The sequence below is a fragment of the Indicator indicator genome, chromosome 37, assembly GCF_027791375.1.
Source record: "Indicator indicator isolate 239-I01 chromosome 37, UM_Iind_1.1, whole genome shotgun sequence".
Classification (NCBI taxonomy): Eukaryota; Metazoa; Chordata; class Aves; order Piciformes; family Indicatoridae; genus Indicator; species Indicator indicator.
Window position 1 is genome coordinate 1676440 of NC_072046.1, and position 15453 is coordinate 1691892.

The following is a 15453-nucleotide window of genomic DNA, read 5'->3' on the forward strand; positions in this document are numbered from 1 at the left end:
AGGTAGGGGTGAGGTGGGGGTTGGTTTCTTCTCCCTAGTATCAGGTGATAGAATGAGAGGAAATGGCCTGAAACTATGCTATAGGAGATTTAGGTTGGAGATTAGGAACAATTTCTTTGCTGCAAGAGTGGTCAGGGATTGGAACAGGCTGCTCAGTCCCCATCCCTGGAGGTGCTCAAGAAATGCGTGGCCATGGCACCTGGGGACAGGGTTTATTGGCCATGGTGGTGTTGGGCTGATGGTTGGACTGGATGATCAGAGGGCTTTTCCAACCCAAACAATTCTATGGTTCTGTGACTGAGCAGATACCTCCTCTGGTGATTGACAAGCAGCACTCAGACACACTCATCCTTCTCAAAGAGCAGGAGCTGTTCTAATTCTCAGCTGCACATCATCAGATTTGAATTGCACAAAGGCACAAGGGGGATTTGGAGCCTGTAAGGGTTTTCCTTTGAACCTTTAGCAGCTTTAAGGTATACATCAACTCCAAACTCTTGGATATTTTACTTTCAGGTCACCAACATATGATAAAGGTAAAACCTAGACCATTAGTGTAAAGATCATCACTCAGCTGTAGACATTGCCAAGAGCAGTGTTTGGTTTCTTCTGTCTGAAGAGTCTCTTGGCAGAAGACTCAGAAGAGGAAGGAGATCAGTATGGTATCCATCAGATTGCTGGAGATTCTCCTACAAATCCACTGCTAGATCCGTGTGGCTGTGTGGGAAGGCTCCAGTTTGTTCTTCAGGAATGTCTAACAAAGATGGCAAAAAGCTAAACTAAAGCCAGGTGAGACAGAGACCCACCAGATGTAAAAGATCCTGTCAAGATGCTGCTGCCAGACTTACCTCTCAACTAATTCCTCTGTGTTAATGAAGCTGAACAAGATAAGCCTTCAGATTTCCTCACAGGTCACATTTAACTCCTGGCTGGTTCACCATGTAGTATTTTTCTGTAGCACAAGCATTCTCAGGGAACTAACAGCAGGTATCCATGTCTTGGATGAAGCTGCTAGTATGGTATGTAGTGAGCAGATCACCAAGCCCATCATTTTCTAGTGCTTGGTTTAAATTAAAGCAAGGTCTTTGCTATGATGTGCTGAAAGATTTAATGAGCCAATCTGCAGCAATTAGTGGTACCAGGCATCACATTTTGCAGGGATCATAAACTGCACATGTAGGACTAATAGGTGAGAGCAATGTTTGAATGGCAAAAGATGTAAAAGGAAGTGAAATGTGTGAAGTGCTGGAAGAATTCAGATGGGGAGGGGGAGAAGGAATATGAGCAGGGTGAATTTTAGTGGTCTGGAAGGTGATTCCCAGCTAGAGAACAGTCCTGTTGATTATTCATTGATTTCACCCAGCAGGCTTTTATTCCTCCTTTTCTTTTTTTTAACCCTAAGCACTGTTCTTGCTGTGCCTTTTTCTAGTCCCTTTCAGAAATGAAGATTAATCAGTGATATTGTACCAGTGTAAGTTTAGATTAGAAGTGGATTTTCACAATGTGGCCTCTCTCTTTAGCAAAAGATTGAAGGTAATCACAACACTTCATCCCTGGAGGGTTTTAACGGCCAGGCTGGATGTGGCTCTGAGCAACCTGATCTAGTGGTGAGGTGTCCCTGCCCCTGGCAGGGGGGTTGGAACTGGATGCTCCTTGAGGTCCTTTCCAACCCTGACAGCTCTGTGATTCTGTGAACACAAGTTGGTTTGGGGTTTTTTTATCTTTTTAAAGATGCATTCTACAGTGTTTGTCAGGCACTGAGATGGCTTCTGAAGTTCTTGAGGTCTGTGATGGCTTCTGAAGTTCTGAAGTGGGCTGTACAGTTTTCAACTTATTCCTTGTAAGCAAGCGTTTGAAAACACAAATCAACCTCCCACCCTCCACCACCAGACAATAACCAGAGAATTAACCTCTAGAAAGGACACAAGTAGGTATATGAGGGACACCCCCCCCTAACCTAGTGTAGATTGTGTAAAATGCCAGTCCTCTATGTGGGAAGATGATGGCCTGTGCCAGCTTTGTTTCTTCAGTCTTAGAAGGCAGATGATGTATCAGTGAAATCCTGTGTACTTGGTTCCCTGCCAGGCCTTGTTCATTTAAATTCCTGGCTTGCCCCCAGCCTAGGGAAGTGAGTCACATTTCCCAAACCTTCCCCAAATCCTGTCCTTGTAGCATAATTTAAGTTTCCCCTCAGTGCTAGCTGACAGCATACGGGGATGTGATCCTGCTCAGAGAGAGTTCCTTAGGTAGTTTGGGAGCCAGAAGCAGAGAGGTGGTGGTCTGCCAAGCAATGAAAGAACTAAGTGGGACCTTGACCCAAGAACCAGGTCTAAGGAGATAGCAATCTTAACAAGCAGAACTTTGGCTTCTGGTTAGTGAAGTGTGTGGGGAAGGTTTCTTTGGGTTTTGTTTTGTTTGTGGGTTGGGGTTTTTGTTTTTCTATGAACAAGCCATCTGTGCACATGGGAAGCTGGGCTTTTTCCTCTGCAGAAGCTTTTGCTCCCCATCTTCCTTTAGAGGAAAAGGGAAAAGGAGAATCAGTTTCTAGGCTGGGGATGTATCCATTTATTTTATGGCACTCAAATGAAATTCATTGTTGTCTTAAAAATAACCAGGGGGAAGATGCAAGCAAACAATTCCAGGCAATTTCTTGGCTTTGTTGGTACTGACAAGGAGTCAGACACAGGTTTATGTATGGAGTCCATTATTGCACTTTATATCCATGTGCCTCATGATCCCTGCAGTTTACTCCATAAAAACTACAGATTTTTCTTTGTCATTTAAAAGCAAACAAAAAAAAAACCCCAACACAGTCATATACCAAGCAGGATTTAACAGAGGATTGCTTCAATTATCCCCCAACTCTTACATGAGTTCAGTGTAAAAATTGCCAAGGTTTCAGATGGTTCAGGAGAATTCCATGAAGAGAGAACAATCTGCTTTAAAATAAGATTTCCTCATTCCAGTTTTTTTAACAGGCATGATGTAGTTTAAGGGTAAAGATCTCATTCCTTGCCTTTTTGCAGGGGCTGGTCTGGAAGCTGTGAAGCCCTGTGAGCATTGCAAGCAGAACCTGATCACAGGATGTTAGGGGTTGGAAGGGACCTCTGGAGGTCTTCAAGTCCAAGCCCCCCTGCCTGAGCAGGACCATAGAATCCAGCACAGGTCACACAGGAATGCATCCAGATGGGGCTTGAAAGTCTCCAGAGAAGGAGACTCCACAACCTCCCTGGGCAGCCTGCTCCAGTGCTCCGTGACCCTCACAGTGAAGTAGTTCTTCCTCATGCTGAGGTGGAATCTCCTGTGCTGTAGTTTCTATCCATTGCCTCTTGTCCTATCCCAGGGTGCATCTTAGCCTGCATCTGAGCCTGTCCCCTCCCTCTTGACCCCCAGACCTCAGATATCTACAAATATTTATTAAATCCCCTCTCAGTCTTCTCTTCTGCAGACTGAACAGCCCCAGGGCTCAGCCTCTCCTCCCCAGGCAGTGCTCCAGTCCCTTCAGCATCCTGGTAGCTCTCCATTGGACTCTCTCCAGCAAATCCCTGTTCTTCCTCAACTGGGGAGTCCAAAACTGGACATAATACTCCAGTTGAGGTCTCACTAGGGTGGAGTAGAGGGGGAGGAGAACCTTCCTGGACCTGATGGACACAATCCTCTTAATGCACCCCAGGATCCCATTGACCTTCTTGGCCCCCAGGGCCCATTGCTGTCCCATGCAGAATTTGTTGTCCACCAGCACTCCCAGGTCCTCCTCCACAGGGCTGCTCTCCAGCAGAACACCTCCTAACCTGTACTGCTGCAGCTTATTCTTCCTCCCCAGATGCAGGACTCTGCACTTATCCTTGTTGAACCTCATTAGGTTCCTCTTCATGGACAGTTTTAACCAGAAATCACCAACAGTCATGGGGAAGACACTGCCTCTCTTCAGATGAGAGCCCATAATCCTATTTTGATATCACTGCCCTGCACTATTCCAGCGTGCAGTGAAATGTCAACACCAACTGAAACCTGCTAAACTGCAAGCAGGAGATATGCTTACTTATGCAGATTCCAAGAAATGCAAAGAGCCTTTGCATTCAGTTCAGGCTTGGGCTGTATAATGCCAGAGCACTTCACAGCACTGCCCAATATCTGCAGGCTTTGCATGGAGAAAAAACCTGTAATTAGGCATGGCAGTGGTAAAAAGTCTTGTCTGTTATGGAGATACAGGAGAGAAGCAGATTAAGGGAGCATAGCCAAGGGTTTAATTGTTTGTCCTTTGCAACATTATGTAAGAGGCAGAATTTAGCAAACTAAGCAAGAGAAGAATTGAACATCTTCCTGGTAGGCTTTTGGGGGTTTTTTTTCCTCCCATTTAATTTAGCATGGAATTTTAAAGGAAGGCACATGGGAAGGAGGGGCCAAAACACTGAAACTAAACCCCTCCTTCTTTAAGGATAGCCAAGAAGACCTTGTTAGCTTAGGATTTAATCTCACCAGGGCCAGGTGCCTTGAGTTCAATATAGAGTGATGCTAGCACTGAGGAAGGAGCTCAGCACGCTCAGCAACCAAAGGAAATCTTCTTGGTGAGGTTTCAAAACACTATTCTTGAATTTCAATGCACAAATTCTATCACTTCGTTGTTACTGTCAAGTTTCCACAGCCCTAGGGGAGTTCAAGTCACAGCCAGGACCCCACTATGCAATCTGTAAATAAGTTATTACAGCAAGGCCTGTTAGCACATTGCAACAGAAGTTGCCTTCTCCAGCAGTCTTGCAAATCACAGAATTGTTTTGGTTTGAAAAGACCTTTAGGTCCTTGAGCCCAACCATTCTCTAACTCTACCAAGTCTGGTGCTAAACTACATCCCTCAACACCACATCTCTGTGGTTCTTCAACACCTCCAGGGATGGGGATTCAACCACCTCCCTGGGCAGCCTGTTCTAGTGTTTGAGAACCTTTTCAGGGAAGAACTTTCTTCTAACGTCCAACCTAAACCTCCTCTGATGCAACTCTAGGTCATTGCCCTATTGCTTGTCACTAGGGAGAAGAGACCAAACCCCACCTGGCTCCAACATCCTTGCAAGAGCTGCAGAGAGCCAGAAGGTCTCCCTTCAGCCTCCTTGGCTTTCCTCAGAGTGCCTGGCAGGAGTTCCAGCCCCAGCCCTTTGAATACCAGCAGTCTGCAAGGCCTGCCTGTGAACCACATGCACACAGCTCAGTTTTGAAGCTTTTAGGGCACTTTACAGAATTGGAGCTGTATTAAAATCTGCTTTGATAATTCAGAGAACTGAGCTTCCACATTGCACACAAGGAGGAACTGCAGGGCTCATTTCCCCCACCCCAGGCATTTTTAAAATGGGATGAATGGCAAGGGTGAATAATTGCTTAGAGTATTTAGAGTAATTAAGATTATAGGTTGTGTTTCTTTCTTGAGGTGCTTATATATCACATTATACTGCTGTACTTTGAGGGTATTACTTGTGATGGATTCCTAGTGATGCCAGAAGCTTCTAAAACATATGGTGAGGTGCCTTTTCCAGCATTTCTACTCATCTAAATAAATAATTCAGTGTGCCAGAGTCTTTCCTATCAACCAGGAGGAGATGCACAATCTGGTAGAAGTGTCTTTCTCAAATTATTTGCAGTAAACAGTGTATACTTCCCCATCTGCATACCTTCAGGCCTTCCTTCCCCATAAAAGAAAGTAAATGATTTCCCAGGATGCTTTGACAGAAGTGTTCACCAGCAAACTGTTTTCTAGATGATTGATTTGCCACTATGCTGTGAGCAAGCCTTCAACTTAGGCTGGGATTGGCAGCCACTCATTGAAAGCCTAAAGGAGGAGAACATCGTGGCTGGAGATGTCTGAAAAGAACCAAGAAATGCAGAGGAAAAGGTGGAGAAAGATCCAACAGTTAAAAGAACAACTTGAGGAGAATTTATAAACGTAGTTTATTGAACATAGAATGCTATACAGCTTGTCCAGGGGTGTGGTTGAAGCCCCATCCTTGGAGGTGTTCAAGATGAGACTGGATGTGGCTCTGGGCAGCCTGATCTTCTCAGAGGGGTCCCTGCTGACTGCAGGGGGGGGTTGGACAAGATGACCTTTGAGGGTCTCTCCCAACCCAAAGCAATCAGTGAGTCTGTGAAGCTACAGGAATCCTTAGCTTGTTTGGATTTGCTTAGAAGGAAATACCAACTAACTGCTGGAACCTACCAGTTCAGCCCCAGACTGAGGGGCACATCTAACCTACTGTAAGTTGGTCAGAAAAGTAGACAATCCAGGCAGTTAGGTGGTGAGATATTAATCCACTCTTCCATGAATTGGTGCCATGAAGTCTTCCCCTCAAAATAAAGGTCCATAAAAGGAGTTTCTCCATTTCCAACTCACACTTTTCTGGTTAGTTAAAATTAAGCAGCTGTGTCTGCAGTAGGAACTAAAGTGACATTTCATGACATCTTTATCAGCAACTGGAAGTTCATGGGGTTGGGATTTGGGAAAAAAGAGGCCTTGAGCAATCTGGTGTAGAGGAAGGTGTCCCTGCCCATGGCAGAGGGGCTTGGAACTGGATCTTGAAAGTCCCTTCCAACCTAAACCATTCTATGAATCTCTAGCACAAAGACTAGACTGGAGCTGGCTTGGTGCTCCCCAGGAGTATCAGAATACCTAACCCATAAGAGGGACACTCCACCACCCCCAGACCACCTAAACCAAAGAAGAGAAAGGTGTTTTGACCAAAGTCCTGTGGAGTAGGATGAATTCAAGGTTAAGGCTGATGCTGCTTCCATTTTGGACAGGCATTGGAATAGGTTACCCAGGGAGGTGATGGAGTCCCCATCCCTGGAGGTGTTCAGGAAACTTGTGGCCATGGCACTTGGGGACATGGCTTAATGGCCATGGTGGTGTTGGGTTGATGGTTGGACTGGATGATCTTAGAGGCCTTTTCCAACAGAAACAATTCGATGTTTCCCAGGCTGGCTGGTCTTACCTCTTCCTCCTTTTAATTTTCCCAAGCAGGCTGCTACTTGTCAGGAACACCATTAGCAGCCTGCAGGTAGCTTCTCTCAAGCTTGGATTCCCATTCAGCATCCAGCATGTGCATTCTATTAGTGTCCATGCACAAACATCTCTCCCCTCCTCCCTACCATTCCCCCTCTCCCCTCTCTCCCCCCAGCCCCCCTTTCCAAATGCACTTATGTATACCCATCTTTTTTTTTGTCTGTAATCAATGGAACACAGCCATGCCTGACTTGGAATGAGGGCAGCTCTTCCAAGCCAGCAATATTGCACAGTGTGCTTACAGGGGAAATGGTTATTAATTTCTATAGTTCATTTCACTATTGGCAGCTGGCACTTTAATTACAGAGGCAAAATGCAAACAAAACACTTGTTTGTGAGAGAGCAAGGCAAAATAAGTGTTTTTGTCCTGAGGGTTGATTAAATTCACTGTTTTAAACAACGTGTTCAATTAGAACCAGAAAGGGGAAATCTGGGGAAAGAAAAAAAAAAAATCAATCCCCCCCCCAAATGGAATGCAGCCAGGATGCTGCATTTTACTTTGTGACAGTGATAAGTGCCATGAAATCTTCAGTGCCTACAGGTGGTCAAGATCTCTTGCTGTATTTCACTGAGAGCTGACCCTTCCAGAGGCAGCTCATCCCTATTTCATGCTCTGCTTTGGGACAGCTTAACACCACCTAGGGCTGCACCTGGTGCCTCACAGTGCCAGGCTTTTCCTTAGAGACCTTCCCTCTAGGAATGCAGAACATTCCCTCCTTCCTTTTCATAGTAGTGATTATTATCTATGTTGCAGTTGATCTAAATTAAACAAAGCAAGCAGCCACCTCCTCCCAAACCCACACACCCCCTCCTTAACCCCCTCAGTGCTGGGTAGTACATCTGTAGTTTTAATTGCACCATCTTTCATCCTTTGGAATTGCTGCTTGGCATTTGCCATGGCTGTGGCAAAGCAGTGCTTCACATTTGCTTTCTCCCTGGTGAACCAGAGCAGTCTTTACTAATACTCCCTGGAACAGACCCATTTCTCTGCTGGGACTTGCCCAGTTCCATTCTGCCCAGCTACTGTACTCGTGCAGTGTCACATCCCATGCTCCAGTTCATACCTGAGGCCAGGCTAAATGCTGATCTTTTAGTTACCTGTGTTCAAAGCCTTCATTCTTGCCTTTTTAACAGGTTATTGTCTCAGTACAGCTGCCACCCCTAAATTTCTGCAGGACTCAAAAAATCTAAGAGAACTCAGCATTCTCCCTCCCTTCTGAGGATGATGAATCCTCACAACAGGCCACCAGCTGTGAGCATTGCTAAGCAAGAAAGATGATTATCAGGAGCACCATGAATTATGAAAAGAATCCAGAGTTAATAGGTGGATGGCATTCAGTAACTCAGACAGCTTTTTAGTCGAGATCCCAGGTAGTTTGGGGGATTGTATAGGATTATATGGCTGGGGAAATGCTCCTGGAATGACAGAGGAATGAGAACTACAGGGAATTTCAATAGTGCCAATTGAAATGATGAGCAGACACAGCCCTAGCAGCTTCTCTGGGTGCTGTTAACTGGTCACCATCTCCTTCCAAAAGTTCTGGCAGTGATGCATTTTAATTACACTAAAGGTGGAAATGAGAGGTTTGAGGAGGTCTTTTTATCATGGAATCATTTTGGTTGAGAAGCCCTTTAAGATCCTCCAGTCCAACCATTCTCTAACTCTGTCAAGCCTGGGGCTAAACCATGGTCCTCAGCACCACATCTCTGCCTTTTTGAAACACCTCCAGGGATGGGGATTCAAACAGCTCCAGGGATGGGGATTCAACCACCTGCCTGGGCAGCCTGTTCCAGTGTTTGAAAACCTTTTCAGGGAAGAAGTTTCTTCTAATGTCCAACCTAAACCTCCCCTGTGCAACTTTAGGGCATTTCCTCTTGCCCTTTTGCTTGTTACTAGGGAGAAGAGACCAAACCCCACCTGGCTCCAACCTCCTTGCAGGGAGTGGTAGACAGCAACGAGGTCTTGCCTCAGCCTCCTTTTCTCCAGGCTAAGCACCTCCAGTTCCCTCAGCTGCTCCTCACTAGCCCTGTTCTCCAGACCCTTCACCAGCTTTGTTGTCTTCCTCTGGACACACTCCAGCACCTCAGTAACTTACCTGTAGTGAGGGGCCAAAAACTGAACCCAGTACTCAAGGTGTGGCCTCACCAGTGCTGAGTCCAGGGGCACAATCACTCCCTTGGTGCTGCTGGCCACATCTCTTATTGCTGATCCAGGCTAGGATGCTGTTGGCCTTCTTGACCACCTGGGTGCATGATGGCTTGTGTTCACCTGGCTGTCAGTAAAGTGGTTTTTGCCACACTCCACCTTTTTGCAAGCATCTCAACCCATGTGAAAGGTTTCCTTGGCTGTAGGTAAACACTGTTCCCACCACCTTCAGAAAACTTCATTATTCCACTCAACTCAGGCATGCAGTCAGGAAGAGTTAGAACACATCTGTGGTGCTGTCATTTGTGACCAAATCAGTGGGTCAGGACTATGGACATGTCAAAACCTACTTCCCTTCTCTCAGCTTGTGATGAACTGCAAAGCTGCAGGTGAAACTTTCTAGTTAATTGTCAGGCAAACTCAACATGAAACTGGGACTGTGCTGTGCACCTTGCAGAGCTCTCTGGGATGACATTTCTGATGTTTTTAAATTCATAGCACATCTTTTCTCTGGAGCTTTGGCTGGAGTTGAGCTGGTCTAAAAAAAGGTCACATCAACTGATCCAGTGGCTGCTTGTGGTTTGTCTGAAGCCTTTCATCAGTCATCTTGAGACTGGAGGAATAGTGATTTGCAGTCCTGACTGTCTGGAGTTTGGGAGAGACTTTAATTAGAACCTAGGCTATGAGATACTGGATTATTGTGAGTCCTTTCTAGTCTTGCCATTTGAGATGTCCAGTCTAAAAGAATACTGACAGAGCAGCAAGAATAATCCTGTTTCTTTTATTGCTAGTGTTATGATATGTTTACCCTTGCAATTAGTGGGTATTTCTGGCTTAGTTGTGGCTGAGCATCATTAAGAACAGGACAAAACAACTCCAAAATCCCCAAAGGACCAAAGCAACCCCACAGTTTTCTCCTGACAAACCAACAGTCCAGATGAGAAAACAGAAAGTGTTAAAGGAGACTTTCAGATATAGGACAGAAAGTGCCTCCCTGGGGTATCATGACCAGCACTCCCACACAAACTGCTTCTCATTTTGACTCTCACAATAAATAAGCACAAAACCTTTCCATTTGCCATGCAGAAAGCTGAGTGCAGCCACAGTGCCAGCTGAAGATGGTGAAAAATGGAACACTTCCAAAAGTGAGGCAGAAGAAGGGAGATTGTGGCTGCCTTCTGGTAGGGAACCTGCAGGAAGGCTGCAGAAGGACTTTTCATAAGGGTGTCTGGAGACAGGACAAGGGGGAGTGGTTTGAAGCTGAGGGAGAGCAGGGTTAGACTGGAGGTTAGGGAGAAGTTCTTCAGTGCAAGGCTGCCCAGGGAGGCTGTGGCTGCCTCCTCCCTGGGGGTGTTCAAGGCCAGGTTAGATGTGGCATTGAACAGCTGAGTCTAGCTGAGAGGTGTCCCTGCCCCTGGCAGGAGGTTGGAGCAGATATCTCTGAGCTCCCTTCCTATCTAAACCCTTCTATGACTCCATGATTAATCTCTGCTCATTTTAGACATCTCCAGTGTGAAGTCAACATCAGCTGGCCACAATTCTGTTACAGTTTGTGTAGACGAAAAGGCTATTCTGAGATACAAAAATATTCTGTTCTGTTCCAGCTCTGGTTCATCTTCCCTTGTGAACAATGACTTACACAGGTCAGATGAACCTTGCTGAAGAGACTCTTCTCTTTTTAAAGGCATGGCCAGGTAATAGATAAATACACTGGAAGCATGAAGTGGAGCAGACAGATTCCACTCATTGTGGTTCATGCTGGTTACTGTAAACATGGAATCAATGAGTGTTCCCTGAAATCACTGGCAAACCCACAGGGAAAAATGTCACCTGAAAACGTGGGTTCAGGTTTGAGAAACCAAATGATATAACAGGGGGGAGGATCAGGTGTGGAATCTGCTCATGTGGTTAGAGCTCTGGTATGGTGCAGCAGCAGGACAGAATTGAAGGTAGAAGGAGTCTGGCTTTGGAGTAACCTCAAGTTTCTGGAACACCTGGATGAGGAAAGGCTGAGACCTGGGGCTGTTTAGCCTGGAGAGGAGCAGACTGGGAGGGGATCTTATTAATGGTTACCAATATCTGAAGGGTGGGGGGAAAAGAAGGGACCGAGCTCTTTTCAGTGGTGTCCTGTGATAGGATGAGTGGTCACAGGCACAAGCTGGAACCCAGGAAGCTCCACCTCAACACGAGGAAAAACTTTGCTGTGAGGGTGCTGGAGCCCTGGAGCAGCCTGCCCAGAGAGGTTGTGGAGTCTCCTTCTCTGGAGAAATTCCAAACCTAGCTGGATGTGTTCCTGTGTGACCTGCCCTGGGTGATCCTGCTCTGGCAGGGGAGTTGGGCTGAATGATCTCCAGAAGTCCCTTCCAGCCCCTACCATTCTATGATTTCTTAATGGTCCAGCAATGCATGGTCAAATGTGCTCTCAATCAGCCTAACTCCCTCTCCAGCCATACAAGCCAAGCTCATCTGATGTGGGACATCTACTGCATGCAGGATAAATAGTACAAAATGCTGAACATTTTCATTTGCCAGCATTTTCCTAAAACTTCCAGGAAGTGAAGTGCCAGCTCTAGTGTCAGGTGTCAGTCAGCAGTCAGAGGTTCCAGATGGCCTTGTTAAAAAAACCTCCTACAGAAGTCTATCAGCAACAGGCAAACATGAAAGAGAAACCACTTTCAAACAAACACTTCAGAGAGCAGGCAGAATTAAACCAGAGACCCACGGGGGTAGTTCAGTGCAGCTCTTCACAATCATTCATTACTTAGTCATTCAAATGTTTTGATACAGAATCCTGGACGTTCACTTTTGAAGCTTTTTGAGCCAGCCTGCTTGATGTAAATAGATCAGAGCAGGGGAAAAAAAAAGAAAAAACACCAAGAGATGAGCAGCCCCCAAAGGTGGCACAGAGGCAGGAGGTGCTGCATCAGCGATGGACAATTACTGAGTGCTTGATCCTGGTTTTCAAATGTTTGCCATCAGTGCTCTTGTGCCGCTGGGCTGCTGGCATTGTTTAGCCTTCCCTCCCTCGCAGGTCCGCGCTGAGACGGTTTGGATGGGGAACAAGAGGAACGCGCAGGAGCCTCAGGCTATGTGAGACCTTTGGGCTTTGAAAAGAATCCTCTCCACCCCCTCCAGTGTCACTCGAAGTTCAAAGGGATGACAGAAGCTTTCTCATACTCCAGAAGCCATCCTATGATGAAGAGGCAAAAGAGCTTTAAGCTGAAACGACCAAAGATGCCTCCTTTGTGCATCTCTCCTCTTTTAAAGGCTCCATTCACAGTGGACCTAGGAATGAAAAACAGCGAGTCTGGATGCCAAGGTGTCTCCCACACGGATCCCAGAAGAAAACATTACTCCTAGGTCTGAGTTCAGTCATACTTCTGGAAGCGTGAGTGTTATTAGCACACAATCATCCTTAAATCCACATCAATCTCTGAGGGTCTGGAAGTTTCTGCTCCAGGATAAATTTTATTTAGAAGCCAACAAACTTTAAAAAAAATGTGAGAAATCATTAAAAAAAATAAAAAGTAAGATGCAGCCTTAGATTTTCTTGGTTGAGGACTAGCTGCTTAAACAAAACAAGCCTGTTGCAAAACAAGGAGGTTTTAGGGTGGACATGAGGAACAATTTCTTCCCCAGAAGGGTTGTCAAGCCCTGGAACAGGCTGCCCAGGGAGATGATTGAATCATCATCCTTGGAGGGCTTTAACAGCAGTGTAGATGTGGTGCTGAAGGACATAGGTTGGACTAGATGATCTCCAAAGGTCCCTTCCAACCCCTTCCATTCTATGATTCTGTGGTTTAGTAGCAAGACTTGGTAGTGTTTGGTTAATGGCTGGACTCTATTATCTTATTATCCAGGCTAAACAATCCTGTGATTCTAAAATACAGATGAGTACAACTTAATACCAACCAGACAACCAGGTCCTGTCTGGTAGAAGTCATTTTGATACTGAGAGTAACCCAAAACTTTACTATATCTTAAGTACTTCTCCTGTTTTTAAGAATTCCCATCCTTTTTACAAAGCATTCTCTTTCCTTCTTCTAGCTCTATTAAATCCTATGGCTAATCAATGTTAAAATGGCAAAGCTTTATTAATCTTGGTTGCCTATCTCCTAGAGTTCAAGACAGCATAAAGCAGAAGAAAAATGAAAGCAAGCTTTGGAGCTTAAAAACTCCCCGCTACAAAATGCCAGTTTAATTGTTCTCATTAAAGATGCAAGAGCTCCAGAACTGGCAAGAGGGACTTAGATATAAAAGAGACACATTAAACAGAAAAAAAAAAAAAAAAAAAAGGGAGGAAGGGAAAAAAGCAGGAAATGTGAGTTTCAGAAATTAGGAAAATGTACATGATATCAAATAAAGAGATTTATTTGAAGTGCCCCTCAAAAAAGAAAAAAACCCAAACAACAACAACAAAGAAATAAAAAAACCACCAAAACCAAACAAAAAAACCACGCAGCAATGAAAAGAAAAAAATAAGGAAAAAGCCCCAACCCACATAGGACAAGTTGAAGCTGTTGGGCTTTAGTCCCTTGATTCTTTCAAAGTGTGGAGCAGTAAAACTCGATTTGATTTGCACATTGGATGTGCTTAGCACTGGCCTGGTTCTTTGATTCAATAAGTTGTTACATTGCCTTTACCAGCATTATTTACGTTGTTGGGGTTTTTTTGGGTTTTGGGTTTTTTTTGCTGGAGCATCTAAAAAGAAGGCTGGCATCTCGTTAGAGACTTGATTCGTTTCATAAGGCTTTTGTTTTCAGCTGGTTTTGCTTTTAACAAGGTCCCTGCGTTTCGCTCTCCTTTGAGGCGATCAGGAAATTCTACATCACCCATCCCAGCTTTAACAGAGAAATGCTAACAGCAAGCTGTGGACATATGGAAATCAGGGCAAGGAACTGGCTTAGAGTTGAAGATGTAATCACAAACTGTAAGAAAATGCTTTGCTTTTACTTGCAAAATAATCTTGGATCCTGTGGGTTAGAAAATTGAGTGCTTACTCACGCAGCTGCTCCCTGTGATGTCAAAGAGCAGGTCTGCTCAAACGCTGAGGAGGAGCCCCAAGCTGTTTCCACACTGGGCTCAGTGTCTGAACAAACAGCAAGTGAAGCCTCCTCCTTCTCCACCTCTTAGAAAGATTCCTGCCTTTGATTTTGCTGGTTCAGTGTTCAAGAGATAGCTCTTGAACCCATCTGAAGCCGTTTTAGGTGGCTGCACCTGCTGAGCTCAGAAGGACACTGGGAATCAACATGAGGAGAAACTTCTTTACAGTGAGGGTGGCAGAGCACTGGAACAGGCTGCCCAGGGGGGTTGTGGAGTCTCCTTCTCTGGAGAGTTTCCAAACCCACCTGGATGCATTCCTGTGCAGACTACCCTAAGTGATGCTGCTCTGGCAGGGGGGTTGGACCTGATGATCTCTGGAGGTCCCTTCCAACCTCTGATATACTGTGAGACTGTGATACTAACTCCTAACTAACCCTACTAACTCCTACTAGCCTGCTGGGAAAAAAAAACAACTCACAGGGTAACAGAGTGCTTTGGGTTGGAAGAGACCTCAAAAATCATCAAGTTTCAACCACCTGCCATGAGCAGGGACACCTTCCCCTACAGCAGGTTACTCCAGGTCCCATCCAATCTGGTTTTGAACACTTCCAGGCTTGAAGCCTCCACAACTTCTCTGGACAACCTGTTCCAGTGCCTCATCACCCTCACAGGGAAGAATTTCTTCCTAATGTCTGATCTAAATCCAGCTTCTTCCAGTCTGAAGCCATCACCCCTCATCCTGTCTCTCCATACCTCTGTAACAAGTCCCACTCCAAATCCCCAATTTTAACTTTTCTTACCTTGGTGAAACATTCCAGACAGGAATTTTAAAGAGGTCCTGGTACTACTGATTAAAAACTATGTCTCCAGCAATCTGAAATAGCCTTTGTTCTGCAACAAGAAGTTTCGGTCTGTGCTCCTTCTGGGGGGAAAGCTCCATAGCACCTTGCAGCTTCTTCCTGACCATGACCATTAGCCAGGATCAATAAAGGCTCCTTCAGTGCTTGTTAGTTCATAGCCATATCTACACTGCAATACCTTCCATGAACCATGGGAGTTTAAAATGAATTAATGAGAAGAAAAGAACAATTTTTAAAGGCAGTTAAGATACTTCTTTGAAGTGATTTACACTTATTTCCTATCACCTGGTACGTTTGGGATCATTCGATTCCCATATCTGGGAGTAGCTCATTTGTTCCACAATTAACTTACCTTTGTTCTT